This window comes from Otolemur garnettii, unplaced genomic scaffold (genome assembly GCF_000181295.1).
Source record: "Otolemur garnettii isolate 467f Iridium unplaced genomic scaffold, OtoGar3 scaffold00018, whole genome shotgun sequence".
In the NCBI taxonomy this organism is placed as follows: domain Eukaryota; kingdom Metazoa; phylum Chordata; class Mammalia; order Primates; family Galagidae; genus Otolemur; species Otolemur garnettii.
Window position 1 is genome coordinate 11,726,206 of NW_003852413.1, and position 19,233 is coordinate 11,745,438.

The following is a 19,233-nucleotide window of genomic DNA, read 5'->3' on the forward strand; positions in this document are numbered from 1 at the left end:
AAAAAAAATGTATCCTATGAAGGACTTACTTTATATGTGAGGAATTCTCTGACATTTTCTCTTTGAATGGTGCCTCCCTTCCAATTTATTTCTTTTCTTTCTTTTTGGAATTTCTCTTTTTTTTATTGTCATATTTTTTATTGTTGGAATTTCTATTAGACATGTGTTGGAACTTCTTATTATATCCTTAAGAATATAATATAACTTCACTTTTATATTCTCCATTATTTTAATTCTCTGTGCTATTCTGTGGATAATTTTCTCAGATTTTTTTTCCAATTTAATAAGCATCTCTTCTGCTGTATCTAGTAGAGACTTTAAATTTAACTCATCTGTTGAATTTTTTCATAAAATATAATTTCTATGATAGTAGGGAATTTGCATGTTTTATTCACTGTTTTATCTCCAGCACAGAGATCTCTGCAAAGTTCTACCATTATTCTAAGTGAATAAGACATGCAGAATGGTAGAACTTATATGCAATAAGTATTTGTTAAAAGTATTAATGAATTAATAAATTCCTATTCTTTTTCAAGTATTTTTGTTTTTTAATCTTATCTTTTACTTCCACTTGATTTTTTATTTTCTCTTTCTTTCTTTCTCTACTTTTTTGAGAGAGTGTGTCATTTTGTCCCCCTCTGTAGAGTGCAGTAGCATCATAGCTCACAGCAGCCTCAAACTCTCAGGCTCAAGTAATTCTCTTGTCTCAGCCTCCCAAGTGGCTAGGACTACCGGCCCCCCACAATGCCAGGTTATTTTTAGAGATGGGGGTCTCACTCTGGTTCAGGCTGGTCTGGAACTTCTGAGCTCAGGCAATTCACCTGTCCTGGCCTCTCAGAGGTGTGGTTTGTGCTTTTGATCATTTTTCAGATTTTTCTTTGGCAATCACTTTTAGGTTGATTTATTAATTCAAGTTGTTTGAGTGCACAGTTTTCTGTTTTTTGTGTCTTCTTACTCTGTTTTGTAGTGGATTGTTCCTTTGTGTACAAATTTCATTGTGTGCTCATCTTTAGTGATGGTTGTTTATTCTTGGGATTCTCTTTTGTCCTGAGCTGTGCAAGAATGTTTATCAAGGATCTTTACATTTGCTTCTGTGGGAGGCTGGCAGTGTCTCTGTTTCTGAGCTTAGGATTCTATCGTCAAATGAGAATGTAAAACTGGCTGCAATTTTCATGGAAACCATTACCCCCTCGCCCCACCCAACCCAGATGACTGAGTTAGAAGATAAGCTTCTTAGGGCTCAAAAAGTGAAAGCCTGTGCCAGGCGTGGTGGCTTGTGTCTGTATTCCTAGCAGTCTGCGTGGCTGAGATGGGTGATTCCTTGAGCTCAGGAGTTTGAGATCTGCCTGAGCAAGAGTGAGACCCTGACTCTACTAAAAATAGAAAAACTATCAGAGTATGGTGGTGGGTACCAGTAGTCCCAGCTACTGGGGAGACTGAGGCAAGAGGATCTCTTGAGTCCAATAGTTTGAGGTTGCTATTAGCTATGTATGACACCATGGTACTCTACACATGGTAACAGAGCAAGACCCTGTCTCAAAAAAAAAAAAAAAAAAAGTGAAAAAACTCTTTAGAGCAGTGGTTCTCAACCTGTGGGTTACTACCTCTTTGGGGGTCTCCTGCATATCAGATATTTACATTATGATACATAATAGTAGGAAAATTACAGTTGTGAAGTAGCAATAAAAATAATTTTGTGTTTGGGGGTCACCACAACATGAGGAACTGTATTAAAGGGTCGAGGGATTAGGAAGGTTGAGAACCACTGCCTTAGAGCATTCTAGTTTATGCAGGAATGTTAGTTCCAGCTCCACATAAGTGGCTTTAGGACTATGTCTTGTGGTTCTAAATGGGGTTAAAACCTCAGTTCTTGGCTCTTATTACTGTGATTTTGAATTTCCTCTTCATTTCTGGTCTCTGAGGCCTTTGCTTCCTCTATCTTAAGCTCAGCTTTATATTTTAACATATTCATAGTCTGTTCATTATTTCTGTATATTTGGAGGAGGCAGAAGGCTCATGCTATGATAGTCACTTTTAGGCAAAAAGATGATTTGATTCCACAGGTCTTGGTAGTAAATTTTATCCAAGCTACACAAAATACGATCGCTAAGAATCATCATTGCATTTTTGATTCCTAGAGTTTGGGGCAGTAGTTTTAGGGATTATCACTATTAAAATCAATTCAATAGGCTCGGTGCCTGTGACTCAAGTGGCTAAGGCGCCAGCCACATACACCTAAGGTGGTGGGTTTGAATCCAGCCTGGGCCCGCCAAACAACAATCATGGCTGCAACCAAAAAATGGCCAGGCATTGTGGCGGGCGCCTGTGGTCCCAGCTACTTGGGAGGCTGAGGCAGGAGACTCGTTTGAGCCCAGGAGTTGGAGGTTGCTGTGAGCAGTGATGCATCGGCACTCTACCCAGGGGGACAGCTTAAGGCTCTGTCTCAAAAATAAAATAAAATAAAATAAAATAAATTCAATAAATAATGCTGTGCTAAATATTTTAGGATATATGGATGACTAAGAGAGTCTCTGTACTCAAGCGGCAAACATTATATAATTTAGATTTTATAAAAAATCATAAGGCAGAAAGTCTTCACGTGTTTTAGAAATGCAGATAACTCTTTACAATAGTTCATGTTACATTCATTTTTAAACAAATTATTAAGCTTGTTAAAAGAATGACAAGGAAACCGGGAAAAGGCATTCACTAGTAGGATTGGGATGAAAAACTTCACAGTGATGGTGTTAGTTGAAATTGCCTTGCAGAGGGCAGCCCCTGTGGCTCAAGGAGCTGGGTGCTGGCCTCATATACCAGAGGTGGTGGGTTCAAACCTGGCCCTGGTCAAAAACTGCAAAAAAAAAAAAAAAAAGAAATTGCCTTGCAGAATGATTGGGATTTCTAAAAGGAAAGCTGTTGTGTTAGAGAATGATTGAGATTTTTAAATGGAATTGGAAGTGTTAGAGAGGAAGGAGGGAATGGCTTTTCCAAGTATATTTGAAGGAAAATCGTTAGCTTAGACAAGGTGCTGGGAGGGTGGAGGGCCTTAAATATGCACCAAGATATCCAATTTCTACATCAGAATGTTAGAATGACAATATTATTGGAACGTAAAAATAAAGAAATGAAGATAAAGCATGGCGGGTGTACAAGGTGGGGAGGGGAAAATAAATTTAAAAGTAATTTATTTTAAAATTTTTTACTGTTACATTTATCCGAAGAGAAAGGATGATGTTGAATTAATTTCTAAGGGTAATTTCACTTAAAATTTAAGTGGAGCAGGTTCTTCTTCTTAACGTCCTCTGATTGGTTAGTTTCGCCAGTTTCCAGGACGGTAAACTGAATCAGCATTTTTGTCTTTCAGGCATACAAGTACCATCTAGTGGCAAAAGAAAGCAACCACAAGAACGAAATTCTCTAAATAAGAAAACATGTACTTGTTTATTTTTTCACTCGCTAATTTATATTATGATTAGCCCACACCAGAGGGCCACGTTCTACCTAGATAGGGAAATAAATCAGTCCCAAGTAATTACAGAGCTTGATTATGGGATTCAGAAAATGTGAGATCAGATTAAAATGGATTACATAGATCAAGAGCTTATGATGTGTGAGATATTGGAGAATTTTACGCCAGGAACGTAACACCAAATTAAATTTGCAGAATTAAATCAGGATCTTTTTGAGTATGTAGAGAGAGTTGAGAAAACAAGGGAGAGTGTCAAAGAGAAAAAAGCTGAAAGATTGACGGTAACATTATCCTTCTGAAATGTTCTCTCCTTTCCGTTGGATCTTTCTTTTTTTTTTTTTCTTTTGAGACAGAGCCTCAAGCTGTCCCCCTGGGTAGAGTGCCGTGGCATCACAGCTCACAACAACCTCCAACTCCTGGGCTCAAGTGAGTCTCCTGCCTCAGCCTCCCAAGTAGCTGGGACCACAGGTGCTGGCCACAATGCCTGGCTTTTTTTTTTTTTTTTTTTTTTGGTTGCAGACATCATTGTTGTCTGGCGGGCCTGGGCTGGATTCGAACCTACCACCTTAGGTGTATGTGGCTGGCACCTTAGCCACTTGAGCCACAGGCGCCGAGCCTTCCTGTTGGATCTTAATTTAGATATGACTTGCTTTGGACAACACTCCTTCACAGCCTAAGTCTTGGATGAATCACTAATGCCTTTCTACAAACCACTGTCCCATGATGCTGTGACCGCACTCCCCTGTCCCTTTCCATTTTCTAGTCCTCATTACAGGTTACACTCCTGCATAGCTGTCACCATGCCTGTTTCCTCCACCGCTCTGTCCTCAATGCTTAGGATAGTATCTGACATACAATCCGTATTTCACAAATATTTACAGAATGAAGGGACAGATTAATGGAGAAAGCAACTGGGATAGAAAGAAGGGTGCAAGTTACAAATATTGAAAGGTAATGTCAACAAAGCTTAAAGAAGAAAAATATTTCCAGAAAATTATTAGTAGTAAAATACTATTTTTGTAGATTGTTTCCTTGTAGTATGTCTATTTATTTGTAACTTCTGGTGCTTCATACTTTTCAGAGTATTTACCTTCTCTCTGCCTCGGTGGAAGAAATAGAATAGTACATAATTCAGGTGTCATAAAAGATACATGGTAGCGTCTAGAACAGTGACCAGTACATATCGTCAGTCTAACTGTTGGATTTTACTATTTCTCCTATCTTATCTCTTAAACTCTTGGAAGCAACCCAGAGGGTCACAAAACGCAGCTATTTTGTAATCCTATTTAACAAATTAGGAAACAAGTGATTATGAAGATAACTGTGAGTGATATGTGATTATGGACCACGTCAGTTACTGAGTTTCTGTTTTGAAATCTACCACAGCTAAGTCATTGTTCATTGTCCTCTCTGTGGCATCATTTTGCCTGCTTGGAGAGAGAGAAGAAAAGAAATGACATCTGTAAGCTAACTAGTCACAGTGCTACCAAGCAGACAATGAAAATAAATCCTAAGGAGCCTTTTCTATGGCTTCTGTAACAAATTGCCACAACCTTATGTATTATCTTACCATTCTGGAGCTTAGGGTTAGAAGTATAACGCACAGGTCTGTCTGGGGTAAAATCAGGGTGTTGGTAGGGCTCTATCCCTTTCTGGAGGGTCTGGGGAAGGAGGGTTTCCTTCCCTTTTCCAACTTCTAGAGGCCCCTTGCATTCCTCTCTTGACTTTTCATCGCAAGCCCAGGGTGAGTTGAGTTATTCTCACGTCACATCTCTCTGGCCTCTTCTTTAGTCTCTTCCACTTCTAAGAGTGTTTGTGATTATACTGGGTCCAATGAGATAATAAATAATAACCTCCCTATTTTAAAGTCAGATGTTTAACCTTAATTTCATCTGACACCTTAATTCTCTTTTTCCGTGTAAGTAACGCATTCATAGGGTCCAGAGATTAGGATGTGGACTTCTCTGGGGGGCCATTATTAGTGAATTCTAAGGGAATAGTGGCCAGTGGATAAAAAAGAGACAGGTAGGGACAGTGTTTTTTAAGTAGAAGTTTAGGGGTACAGGCCACCCTCACATTGATCTTGGCAGGCACTAAAATCCCCAGATTTTTTTCATGGCTGAACAGAATCCATCCTACTTTATTCAGTTTTATTTTTCAATTTGAATGTAAAACTTTTCCATAATTTTGTTAAGTTTTCCTTTATGTCGTAGCTCAGAGTTTACATTGTTAAAATAATTTTGTTTTCTGGTTCTGTCTTCCATCACATCTTCTATCATATGTGGCTTTCGTTTCATCCACTGATTTGGTCAGAATGATTCTTCTACTTTCACCTTGGTAATTTATAAAAAAATATATGAACAAAAGCCTGCATATAATTATCCAACTAACTGAATTTATCTCATTCTATCAAGCTCTCAGTTACGGTCTTCGCCACAAAAGTATCCTAAAAGACTGGATTAAATGCTTTACTGAAATGAATTTATATCATGGCTATAAAATCCCATCTTAATTCTAAGGTCAAATAAAATAAGAGTATGGTATGTGGGACTTGTGTCATTTTTTTACTCTGGTTCCTAGTGACCACCCAACTCTTTAATCCATTTAATTGTATACTCTAAAATGTTATTTTTCTGCTCTCCAGTTTTCCGTGCCTACCTTTAAAACATTTATTGAAAAGCCGGTGATCTATCATCCTCTTCGTTTTTTTTGCAGTTTCCTAGAACAGCAATGGGTTTTAGGTTACCCATAAACAGCTGTGGGATGTAATTTGTGCCTGGAAACATGACCTTATTTGAAACAGATAGAGGTTCTCCCACTCCCTCCCCACCTATCTCGAGTTTCAATTCTCTCTCTGTGTTGTTTTACCTGTACCTATTTAAAAAGTCCATCTTCTTGATTGAAGAGGGAAAAGAAAACCCTAATTTTGTCAGTACTCTCTTTTATCTTTACTCTTTACATTATTCTTGGAGGTGTATCGCAAACTTTGTGTTTATAAGAACCTGTAAAAGCTTATTTCCCTCTGCCCTCTGAAACCGTCTCTATCCTAAGTAAACCAATTTCCCTATCTTTCCCTTTTGAAGTTACCAGGTAATTCTAGCTCTCCATGATTTCTCTTTGCCAGTTCATAATTTATGCCATATAATTTAACAGTGAAACAAATATTATTCTCCCTTGTTTGATGCTGGGTTTTTTGTTTTTGTTTTTTGAGACAGAGTCTCAGTCACCCTGGCACTGAATGTCCTGGAATAGCTCACAGCAACCCTAAGTGATCCTCTTGCCTCAGTCTCCTGAGTAGCTGAGACTACAGGCATCCACCACCATGCCCAGCTAGTTTTTCTATTTTTAATAGACATGGGGTCTTGTTCTTGCTCAGGCTGGTAGTGAACTCCTGAGCTCAGGCAATCCACCTGCCTTGACCTCCCAGAGTGCTTGGATTACAGAAGTGAACTGCCACGGCCAGCCTATTTGATGCTTTTTAATTATATTTGTCCCTTGGAGCAATAGTGGATTTATTTTTGTCTTTTGGTTCACCTGGAAAGTTGAAGTTCTTATTAAGCAAGAATAATTAAGCACTTGGTAGATACTTGGTGGTTGGTTGAATTTTAAATCAAATTTAGTTGGACATTCTTCAAATATCAATCTTCTTGACTAATTTTTCTTTTTGGAGAAACAAATAGTATAAAATACTTGAAAGTTTTTGTTATACTATAAACAATACTATCATATCAGTAGTTGCAAAAACATCCAACACACTGAAACTGCCGTCTCCATTCCCTCCCACGTAACTGTCCACCAATCATTAATTAATCATTTCTTAAATTATTTAATAACAATTTCAGCCACATTTGATATATTCTATTGGCAAAGATGCTTGATTCCTCATCTACTGTGTCAGCCACAGCTCCATTTCATTGTCTTACCTTGTTCTAAACAAAAGTACCCGTTTGAAATTCTTTGAGATTTTACCTAATTTAAAGCCTGAATTTAGGGATCACATCACTTCCCTTGGTATCTTTTTTTTTTTTTTTTTTAACGACAGAGTTTTACTTTATCACCCTCGGTAGAGTGCTGTGGCATCACAGGTCACAGCACTCTCCAACTCCTCTGCTTAGGCGATTCTCTTGCCTCAGCCTTCTGAGTAGCTGGGACTACAGGTGCCTGCCACAAGGCCCAGCTATTTTTTGTTGCAATTTGGCCAGGGCTGAGTTCGAACCCGTCACCCTCTGTATATGGGGCCAGTGCCCTACCCACTGAACCACAGGCGCTGCCCCACCCTTGGTATCTTTTTTAGCTTTGTAGAAATGTTAAATGTTCAAAAGCAAATAACAATAGCGTTTGGTAATAACATTTTAAAATGGCCACATAATTTTCAACGTATTGTTAATCGTGCAAGCTAATGTACTAATTTGACACAGGAAAAACTGTTGTAATAATTTAATAATTTTGGCAAAAAGTAAAATAGAAAAATCCACTAAATAAGGCTTTGGTGTTTAGCAAATAAAAAACAACACAAGCAGAACCCATTCTTTCCCCAGCATATTAGATTATAGGTTGGTAGTTAGGGTAGCAAGGCTAATTCTCTTTCTCTGCATTAAATACTGTCAAAATTCCAGTCCACTGTTAATTTTGTACAGGTAAGCAACTTGTTAAATCTCAGTCTGCAACTCCTTGATCTGTGTATTCCCCTCTGATTTGTCTAAAATATTTATTAATGAGATGTGGGGATTGGGGTTGCCACCATGACAACCCCAGCCGCGTGGCTTGCTTCTATTTCCTAGATACAAAAGCTCAGAAAGGAACATCTTCCCTGTCACTGCTTATGTAGTACTGGGATCCGGTGACTATGGAAATCTGGATTGAGATGATGTGGCTAAATTGCTTACAAGGTACAGTCGGACAGATAACCTGCTCAAAGAGACAGTAAAATATGTCCTTGCCCATAGATTAATTTGTAGCAATCTTTTTATTAAAAGGTCTTATTTAGTATTGTTATGTCATTCTCATAACTATATTACCACCATAATTTTGTCATTCATGCTATGAGAAGAATTCGGCATCTTCACTTTCTAAGACGAGATAGATTTTGTTGAGTGAGGGCTGACATTTTGGGGTGATGACAATAACATTCACATACTCTTTCTTGTGGACATATTTTCTTTTTCTTTCTTTTTTTTTCTTTTTTACTCAAGCTGTCCCCCTGGGTAGAGTGCCTTGACATCACAGCTCACAGCAACCTCCAACTCCTGGGCTCAAGCGAGTCTCCTGCCTCAGCCTCCCAAGTAGCTGGAACCACAGGCACCTGCCATAACACTGGGCTATTTTTTGGTTGCAGCCGTCATTGTTGTTTGGCAGTCCTGGGCTGGATTCGAACCCACCACCTTAGGTGTATGTGGCTGGCGCCTTAGCCGCTTGAGCCACAGGTGCCAAGCCGACATATTTTCTCATTGATAACATAATCAACAACATTTACAGTAAACTATGATGAAAAAGACCTGGAAATTTAAATTGGTACAAGAAAAAGCTTGCTTTTTTTTTTTTTGAGACAGAGTCTCATTATGTTGCCTCCTTGGCATAGTGCCGTGGTGTCACAGCTCACAGCAACCTCAAACTCTCAGCCTTCCGAGTAGCTGCTACTACAGGCGCCCACCACAATGTCTAGGTATTTTTTGTTGTAGTTGTCATTGTGTTTGGCAGGCCCCATCAGGTTCAAACCCACCAGTACCAGTGTATGCGGCCAGGGCCCTAGCCCCTGAACTACAGGCACCAAGCCAAGAAAAAACTTTTGACTTCAGACTACTTGCAGTTTAATTCAAAGATAGTACATAAGTAAAATGACGTAAACAAGATGGTAGCATTTGTGCAGTTGTAAGGAGAGTGAGATCACTTTACCTGGTGTGATGAGGGTTTTAGAGAAGAATTAGGTTTTGACTCCGAGATATCACCTAACTCTAGTAAGATGAGTCCACATCACAAAGTCCCAAATCTGCAGATGCCGGTGTGGATGTGGAGAGAAAGTAACACTTCTATACTGCTGGTGGGATTGCAAACTAATACAACTTTTATGGAAAGAAGTATGGAAAATTCTCAAAGAACAAAGTCAAACTTTCATTTCATCCCATCATTTCAGTCCTAGTTATCTACAGATCTTCTTACAGAAGAATCATTTAATCACAAAGATATTTGCGCCAGCATGTTTGTTTATTTATTTGTTTATTGAGACAGAGTCTCACTATGTCACCCTCAGTAGAGTGCTATGGCATCACAGTTCACAACAACCTCAAACTCTTGGGTTCAAGCGATTCTCTTGCCTCAGCCTCTGAAGTAGCTGGGACTATAGGTGCCTGCGACAATGCCGGGCTATTTTTTTGTTGTTGTTGCAGTTGTTGTTATTGTTGTAGCTGGTCTGCGCTGGGTTTGAACCTGCCAGCCTCAGTGTACGTGACCGGCACACCACCCACGGCACTACGGGTGCTGCCTTGAGCCCAGGTTTTTTGTTTTTTTTTTTTTGAGATAGAGCCTCAAGCTATCCCCCTGGGTAGAGTGCCATGGCATCATGCTCACAGCAACCTCCAACTCCTGGGCTCAAGCGAGTCTCCTGCCTCTGCCTCTCAAGTAGCTGGGACTACAGGCGCCCGCCACAACGCCTGGCCATTTTTTGGTTGCAGCCATCATTGTTGTTTGGCGGGCCCGGGCTGGGGATTCGAACCCGCCACCTTAGGTGTATGTGGCTGGTGCCTTAGCTGCTTGAGCCACAGGTGCCGAGCCTTAGCCCAGGTTTTTAAGGTTGCTGTGAACGGTGAAGATACCAAGGCTCTCTATGCAGAGCAACAGAATCTGTCTCAAAAACAAACTAACAAAGGTCATCTCTGAGAAGAGTAGGGGCCATGATGAGGCATGGCTGATCTCTTTTCTCATGGCTAGAAACTCTGTTTTGGGGATTCCCCTTGGCCAAGAAGGGGTTCATAAGTTAGCCCCTCAGAGGGAGCCTTACTTTAGCTCACACTGCCTTCTTTAATTTTCTGTGCCAGTCTCTTGGACATTTTTGTTCCTTTTCTCTCCCACTCCCACTGTCAGATCTTTTAATCATCATGGATTCAGAAGACTCTGAAAGCACATGGAAAGAGAGTAAAGAGGGAGTCAGCTAGGCTAGGACCTACCTGACACAGCTGACCTGGTCCTAAGTGACCTTCACCCCCTGTCTGCCATTGTTAGTTTGGTAAATTTAGCTCCCACCGCAAAGATGCCCATCTTGAATAGTTTAGAGAATTACCTTTTGAATTGGAAATATTGTAATAGCTTGTCACTGAGTTGGGCTGTTTATTATTTAAAGTAAGAATCAATGTGTTCTTTGCTTTGAACCATTATGTATAAAACTGTGATTCTGGAAATGGAAGAAGAGCACAGTCTTGGAGAAGCTCCTCTCACTGTTCTCTAAAGTCACAGACCTCCTGACAAAGTTTGGTGGGCCTATCCCCCTCTCTGCATTTTGGCTGACAGTGACAGGTGACTGGACCCCCTTTCTCTGGTAACAAACCTCTTTGACGTTCCTATTTAATTCATATTCAGTAGGGTATGCAAAACTTAATTCGTTGATTTTGTGTGTGTTTAGAATTTACTAACATAGAGTAAGTGGCTGTTGGGGAAGTTTGGTTTAAATTTGAAAAGCAGAAAAAAACAAAGATAAGTTAAAAAAAATTACACGGTATACATATACCACAATTAGTTAATCCATTCGTGGGTTGATGGGCATTTCAGCTGCTTCCATGACTTGGCAATTATGAATAGCCCTACTATTTGGGCTGCAGTAGACATTCTGGTGCAAATGTCTTTGTTGTAAAATGATTTTTGATTATTTGGGTAGATACCTAGTAGAGGAATTGCAGGATCAAACGGTAGCTCTACCGGTACTTTTAATTCTTTGAGGATTCTCCAAACTTCTTTGGAGATTTAAGGGGAGAAAAAAGTTAGAGAGCAAAGAAATGCCATATTAGTTTGGTATATGTATATCATGAAATATTATGTAGCTATAAAAGAGGATGGAGACTTTACATCTTTTATGTTTCCCTGGATGTAACAGGAACATGTTCTGTTTAGTGAAGTATCTCAAGAATGGGGAAAAAAAGTATCCAATGTACTCAATACTATTATAAAATCATTATATAATTACCTATGCCTTCATAGGAATGATAAAACTTCTAGTTTTATAGTCCAGAAACAAAGAGGGAAGAAGAGAGAGAAGAGCAGGAAGGGCGGGAGGAGAAAATTTAGGGGGACCTCACCTATTGTGCCCAGTGCAATGGTACATTTCAAATCTCTTGGGAGTGGAGTAGAATTCATCACAACAAATAAGTAAGGAATGTGATGGTTATGTTAATCACTTTGATGTAAGCATTCCACATTGTATATCAAGTCAGCACAGTGTATCCTATAAATGTGCAGAGTTATGAATTAATAAAAAAAGAATTAAATGGGATTGACAGGTTTGTTTTTTTCCTTAAGTCTTTGTTCAAGGAAATGTGACCACACAGAAATCTGGCAAGGAAAATATTTAATGTTAGTATTGTGAGCGTTTCTTTGCCCTCTAATAACTTTTTTCTCCCCTTAAATTTCAGAATATTACAGGGGTATACACATTTTGGTTCCATAATATATTTTGTACATTTCAGGTTAAAGTTATGACTTTGCCCTTCACCTGGAATGAGTGCATTGTATATATTAGGTGTGACCCCATGATAACGTTTGACTACTATTTAAGTCACTTTTGAGTAACGAAAGTCAAAACCTTCTATTTTTAGCGAAATAAGTGCTGTATACAATCTGTCACAGATGCTGGATGTCTCATGCCATTTGGAAAACTCAAGTGCCGCCACATTCTCTGACTTTGATAAGGACAACTCAGGAACTACAAGCATCCTCAGTCTGCAGAGGGCCTAGGACGGCGAGAAGCTGGTGAACTGGCAGCAGTTATGGGAATGGGGACACAGCATTCCAGACGCTGCGGAGGAGCTAGAAACGCAGTAGCAGCGAGGCCTCTGCACAGGCCGGCAAGGAGATGAAGGATTTTTTAAAACTAGGTTCAGCTAGGGGGGCACAGAGCGAGCCGCGGGCCAAGGTCACCCCCTAGATTAAGGCGACAGGGCTGCAACTCAAACTCCAGCCCCTGACTTCAAGCCCGTTGTTTTTACTGGTGCTTCAAGGGAGACAGCGCGTAGCCCATCACCGAGGGGGGTTAGATCCGAGCCGCCCGAGGTTCTGGGGGTGACCCTCGAGGCCTGGCTCCAGAGGTCCCAGGCACAGGTAAGCGCTCAGGAACCCCGGACCGCCCTGCGCTCCCACTTGCCCTGCCCCCAGGTGCGTTCCCCTTCCGGGCGCGCGGCGCGCCTTCCGTCCGCCGGGGCACGCGAGGCCAAGAGGCGGGAGCGCGCCCGCGAGGCCTAGCGGCGGCAGCGCGCCCGTACGCGGGGCCGCGTTCCCCAGGAGCCTCGCCCTCAGGTGCGTCCGGCGGGAGGCGGGGCACGACCTCGGCGGCGCGCGCTCTCCCTCACAGGCGCGCTGCCGATCCGGCCTGCGCCGGGGCACGCGGGGCCGAGCGGCGGGGGCGGGGGCGCGCCCTGACTCATTCGCGAGCTTCGTCACCGGCTCGGTCTCCACAGACCGCGCGCTGGGTCCTGAAGGCGCTGCGGCTCCGGGCCTGAGGTGAGGAGGGCGGCGCGGGCAGTGGCGCTGGAGGCCCCACTGGGGGCAAGCCGGCCCGGGGGGCCTGAGGGGTCGGGGACCAGCGGTGGCAGGTGTCTGCGGAGGTGCTAGCGAGTGAGGTCGCGGCGGGGAAGGAAGGGGAAGCCGGGGTCTGCGTCGCCGGGCGCCGCGGGCTGGGCAGGGGGCGCAGGCGGCGAGCGGAGGGGACCCCGCAAAGTAACCTCAGGCCGGGCGGAGGAAGCGCGGTTTCCCCGCGTGCGGGATGCTGGGGGTGGATGTGGGGACTCTGGACGCCCGCGGGGACCCCCGGGGGCCGGGTGGGGCGGCGGGACAGCGCCGCGCCGCAGTTGGTCGGACGCGGTCGAGCCGATGTTCACTTTAGAGCATCGTTAGAGAGAGATGGAGAAAACAACAAACACTACACGTCGCTGAAGTAGCCCTCCCTGCGCACGGCTGCGTACTGAGCACTCGCTGTTCCTGCGGGGGTTGGGTGCGGGCGGTGATGGAGCGAGCGGACGCGAGTGCGGGAGGAAAGTGCGCAGGTGTCGGGAGGAAGCAGCCCGAGCTCGGGCGTGGGGACCGGGCGGGGTGCGGAGGGCCCGGCTGCAGCCGGGCGGCCGAGGGGGGCTCCCCGGGCCCGCGCTGCGCTTCTGTGTGCACACATGCATCCCAAGTATTATAACGGAGATGGCCGTGTCCCCCCTCCGCCGAGGGCGTTCCGAGGGAATGGAGGGGAGACAAGTATTTGCAGGACTCCCGCAAGGAGCTGCGTTACGCCTTAGCCTGTGCGGTTGGAGGTGTTATTTCCTCTACTTAGCCAGATGTGGAGAACGGGCTTCAAGGAGGTTAAGTAACTTATTAAGGTTACAATCAGTTAGGGAAAAAAAAAAGGTGCAGCTGAGATGTCAACCCGCGGATGCTGGTGCTTTATCCACTCACTACATTTTGTGTTTGCCCAGAGAACGCTAGTACCTTTTTTTTTCGGTAGCGGAGAATTCCGTAAGAGACAACATTGTTAGGGCAGTTAGGGTTTTGAGGGAGTTTGTATTAAAATCGGTGTAAACAGGCACTTGTTTTTCAATATGTGCTATTTAAGTGCATTTCCCTTCTAACAGGTTTTAGTAGAGAGAATTCTTACGTTGATGATAAGAGCACATTTATTAATACATTATGGATTACATTAGGTGTTGCTTACGTGTCTTTTATATTCCACGTATTGTACTACCGTGTTCCAAGAGTACCAAGAAGAATACAATTTATAATCTTGAGGAGGGAAGAGTCACAGGGTGTTTGAGGCAGCTGAGGTCAAAGGATGCAGCTGCTTTAGGCAGCCCAGATGGCAGGAAGGTAGGCTTTGTGTTTAAAACCACACCAAAACATTCCGTCAAAGTCGTAAGTAAGCAGGGAGGCTTGTAACCAGTTGTAGAAGTCTCATGACATACAGTAGATTTCGTTTTACTCTTACTTATTATTATTAAATCATAGCCGTGTACATTAATGCAATCATGGGGTACAATGTGCTGGTTTTACATAAAATTTGAAATGCTTTCATCAAACTGGTGAACGTAGCCTTCATGGCATTTTCTTAGTTATTGTGTCAAGACATTTATATTCTACACCTAGTAAATAGTTTTACTTTTCAATCTTAGGCTCTTGGTGCCAGAAGTAGAAGCACAAAGGAACATACTTTCCATTCCCTTGTGCTTGAAAAAGATAAGATTAGACAGCAGAGTAGTCATTAGCTTTCTCTGGATACCAGTCCCTCACCCTCTGGCGAGAGCTTTCCTATTTTTCCTTAATAACTTTTGCTTCACTTACCATCTCTCTCTGTCAGTGAATTCATTTTTCAACTTTGTGAGGTAAGAAACTGGTTTAGCAATTTGGGTAACAATCTCTGGAGTTTGAGGGTGATTATATGAAAGAATTCTGTAATAGTCTATGAAATCATATCTTTACTAGTATGTGAATTAGTTGAATTAAAAATAGTTTTAAGCACAAGCTTTTAGAAGCATATGTAAGAAAGATTATTGGATAACTTGTGATTTGTGTACCATTGCATTATTTTCTTTTTCAGCAAGAAATACTGTCATAAAATTTATATTAAATTATATTGACAACTAGTGTTTTGTGTGAGCTTCGGTAAGTTTAAAGACAATAGAGAAGAGGAGAGCATTTTTAATTTGTAAGGTAAGAGGCATATTTTATAGTGCTTTTATTTTATTGAGAAGCCAATGATGGAGTTGGGTTAGAATTTCTTTCATGTGCTAGATATGTTCTTTTTTTTTTTTTGGAAACGGAGTCTCATTTTTCTTAGCCCTCGGTGGAGTTCCATGGCATCGTGGTTCACAGCAACCTCAAACTCTTGGGCTCAAGGACTCTGTTGCCTCAGCTTCCCAAGTAGCTGAGACTACAGGCACCTGCCACAATGTCCAGCTATTTTTAGAGAGGGGATCTCCCTCTTGCTCAGGCTGGTCTGGAACCTATAAGCGCAAGGCAGTCCACCTGCCTTGGCCTCCCAGAGTGCTAGGATTACAGGCACCAGATATGTTCATAAGCTCTCCTTCAAAGAAAATAAACCAGTCTGAACAAGAGTAAGATCCTGTCTCTACTAAATACAGAAAAACTAGTTGGGTGTTGTGGTGCATGCCTGTAGTCCCAGCTACTCTGAAGGATGAGGCAAGAAGGATCACTTGAGACCAAAAGTTGGAGGTTGTTGTCAACTGTTGATGCCATAGCAGTCTACCCAGGGTGATAGAGTGAGAATCTGTTTCAGTCAATCAATAAATAGAAAAAATAAAAGTATAGCTAATACCAAATTCCATTTAAGTTTTTTAGTTTGGAGTTCTAATGAAAATTGTCTCCAGTTTAAGCTGAAATGGCACAGTTTAAGCTGAAATGGCACATTGTTGAAATGGATAATGTTGCTTTAGACACAGATGGAGATAGCTGTGTAGAAAGAATAGTGGCAGATTTTGGAATTGTCTTCTGATTAGTTCAGTCTTCTCAGTGAAGTAGGAATCAAGGTCACAATCTTGAGAGTGATACTACAGATGGAAGCTTTCGAGGTTTGAGGAGTAAATGGACTATTGAAATAGGTGATGGCCAGCAAATTAAACAGTTACAATTAGGTGTGAAAAAAGCACAGTAGAGGAAACATATGGGTGTCTTATTTTGCATAGAAGGTATTTATAATTTTCCAGTGCCTACCTTTACATTGTTATCTAAAACATATGTCAGCGTATGTTTTCAGTTAACTTGGTCTTATATACCCCTGCTGTAGTGTTTTCTTTTCTTTACACAAGTCAAGCTCTTTTTGGGAGTCTAGCTTTTCCATTCTTTTCTTTCTACCTGGAAATTCCATTCCTTTCTTTGCCTCAATTACACTTTTCACATAATACTAAATTTTATCTATCTGCAAAGTTAGTAACAGTGTCTTTTTTTTGTCTCTTAATATTTGGTACATAATTCCTTCACTAAATACTAGGTGGATATTCCACTTTCCTTACTTCCCCTCCTTCCTTTTTAAGCTCATAACAAAAGTTAGCAAACTTTTTCTGTAAATAGCCATATCTTTTTTTTTTTTTGTATAGTCTCTCAATAACTTAACTCTCACATTGTGGTGCAAAAGTAGTCATAGACAATACATAAATGAATGAGCATGGCTGTTTTCTGTAACACTTTATTTATGAACACTGAAATTTGAATTTCATATAGTTTTTACATGTGACAAGCTTATTCTTTGATTTTTTTTTCAACTATTTAAAAATGTAGAACCACTGTTAGCTTAGGGGCTATGCCAAACTTGCTGCAGGCTGGATGTAGCCCCCACCTTCTCCATCATAGTTTGCAGACTCTTGATCTTTAAGTACTCTAATCTAAGGAAGCTTTGGCAAAGGAATCTCTGTTAAGATGAAATTGCTTATAATATTACTATTGGTGGTAGAGAAATATAAATAAGATGATCTTTTTTCATCAAGGATCTCATGGCCAAGTTCAAGACTAAGACAGATAAATAAATGATGATACATAAGTCTGGTTACTGCAATTATAGTTGTATTTACTGGGTATAGAGTGAAAACAAAGGAGTGGTAATCAGCTCTGTGTCAACATCAATGGTGAGATTTAGGTGATATGATTAAATATTGAGTTTATTTGAGCATGTGGTTTAAGGATGGCCATCTGGCCGGGCAGGGTGGAGGCAAACATCAAAAAGATGGGAGGCTCTGAAGTAGAGAGGTTTGATGGTTTATAAGCAAGGTCTAGGGAAATTTAAGAGGATTACATCATTTTCCCTACAAAATTGGTGCATAGTTATAGCAATTTATTGGTTATAGGCAGTGTGCCTTTTTTGGGAAGGGTATATTTAACATTCTTCATGAAGGATGTAATTAGTCAAGGGGTCTTTTATCCTAGATGCTGTCTGGTCTGAGCTGGGAACAAGGAAATAAGTTAATCTATATCACAAGATGAGTACGAAGTAAAGCTCCCATGATTTAATCTCCGAAGTCAACCTTTCTCAGGCCCTTACAGTTTTTAGAAGCCTCAAATAGCTAGTCTGTTTCCCTTTACCTTTGCTTGGATGGACCAGAAGTGACCTCCAACAGTTATCTTTTGAAGGTAGGGAATGTATTGTTGTCTAAGATCCTTTCTGGGAATCTTTCAAGGATGCTAACAAAGTGACTGTTCACATCTCTTAGTAGGCTAGCTCTACACATCAAAATGGTTCAATTTTTTTTATTTAATAGATATAATCTGAGTTCATTTCTTACAGAAATAAACATGGATTTAAAAAAATTAGGTCTATATGTAAAAATATATTTAAAATTTTCAAGATTATTTTACTTGTTATATCATAAATGGATTGTTTATTCCACAGGTATTTTAGTGCTTCCTTAGTGCTGTAATAAAAGGGATTGTTTATTCCACAGGTATTTTAGTACTTCCTTAGTGCTATGCACTGAGTTGTTTTACTAAGTAAAAATATTTGGAAGAGGTAATGGTAACATTAGATGAGTGATAGACTTCTTTTCATGTATCATCATTTATTATCTGTCTTAATCTTGAACTCGGCCATGAGATCCTTGATGAAAAAAGATCATCTTATTTATGTTTTTCTACCATAGGCTCTTCTAATAAAAGCACTGTTTTTTAACAAAGGTGATAACTATAATAAGAATGCCTTAGATTTTAAAAATACTGATAGTTTTCAAATGTGTTACTTTAAATAATTAAAACAAACTCATACATTCTAAATGAATCCCTGACTCAAAAAGAAAAAAATTACTAATTTGTCTTTAGATGCCATTTACTCCATATCTTCATGTTTTTGTTTCTATCAGCCTATCATTTCCAAATTCTGTAATTGTCTTTTTTAAATGACATCATTCTCGTTTCAAGAATATTATATTCTGTATTATTTCTCTGAGGATGTTTGTTATACTTTTATACACATATATAATTCCTTGCCAAGTACCAGGCACAATTTTCAGCTTTACAAGCATTAATTCTTTTAGTCATTCTAATTACCCCAAAAGGTGGGTACTGTTTTTACTCATTTTACAGATGACAAAATTTGGGCATAAAAAATTAAATAACTAATCCAAGGTCCCAAAGCCAGTACATGGCAGAGACAGGATTCATGTTTACCTGGTTTGGCTTCATACTGTTAAGCAATAAATTCTATTACTTCAGGCATTATTAGTTCTTGTGTTTATTGATTTTGGTGTCTTTGTTGTATTGGTTAAGATGCTTTCGGTTGTAAGAAACAGGATCTGATTCTGGTTTGCTTAAGTGAAAATAAAAATATATTGGAATGATAATAGGGCATTTCAAATACTCCAAGGAAGAAAAATCAAATTTTGAACATAGTAGCTATACTTCAAAAGAAAGCTTAGTCTTAGTCTTATTGACTTTTTACAATATTAACCATAATCATTAAGGTAACTGAATTCCATGACTTTGATTCTCTGGGTATCTTAGTTAAAAATTCCATACTGCCAGGAAAAAATTTATTTGTTATAACTCAGGAGTTGTGAAGGTATTGGTGGTGGTGATGGTTTGTGTAT

At 40.7% G+C, this 19,233-nt stretch overlaps 1 protein-coding gene across 1 annotated transcript in view; it reads left to right on the top strand.

Moving 5' to 3' along the window:
• Nucleotides 1-15,305: 15,305 nt before the first annotated feature.
• Nucleotides 15,306-19,233, top strand: part of ABCA5 (ATP binding cassette subfamily A member 5) — a 72,997-nt gene continuing 69,069 nt past the window's right edge. Inside the window, exon 1 of the mRNA XM_023511207.1 lies at nt 15,306-15,355. The gene's annotated coding sequence lies outside the window, so the exon portion shown is untranslated. The remainder of the gene's footprint in view (nt 15,356-19,233) is intronic.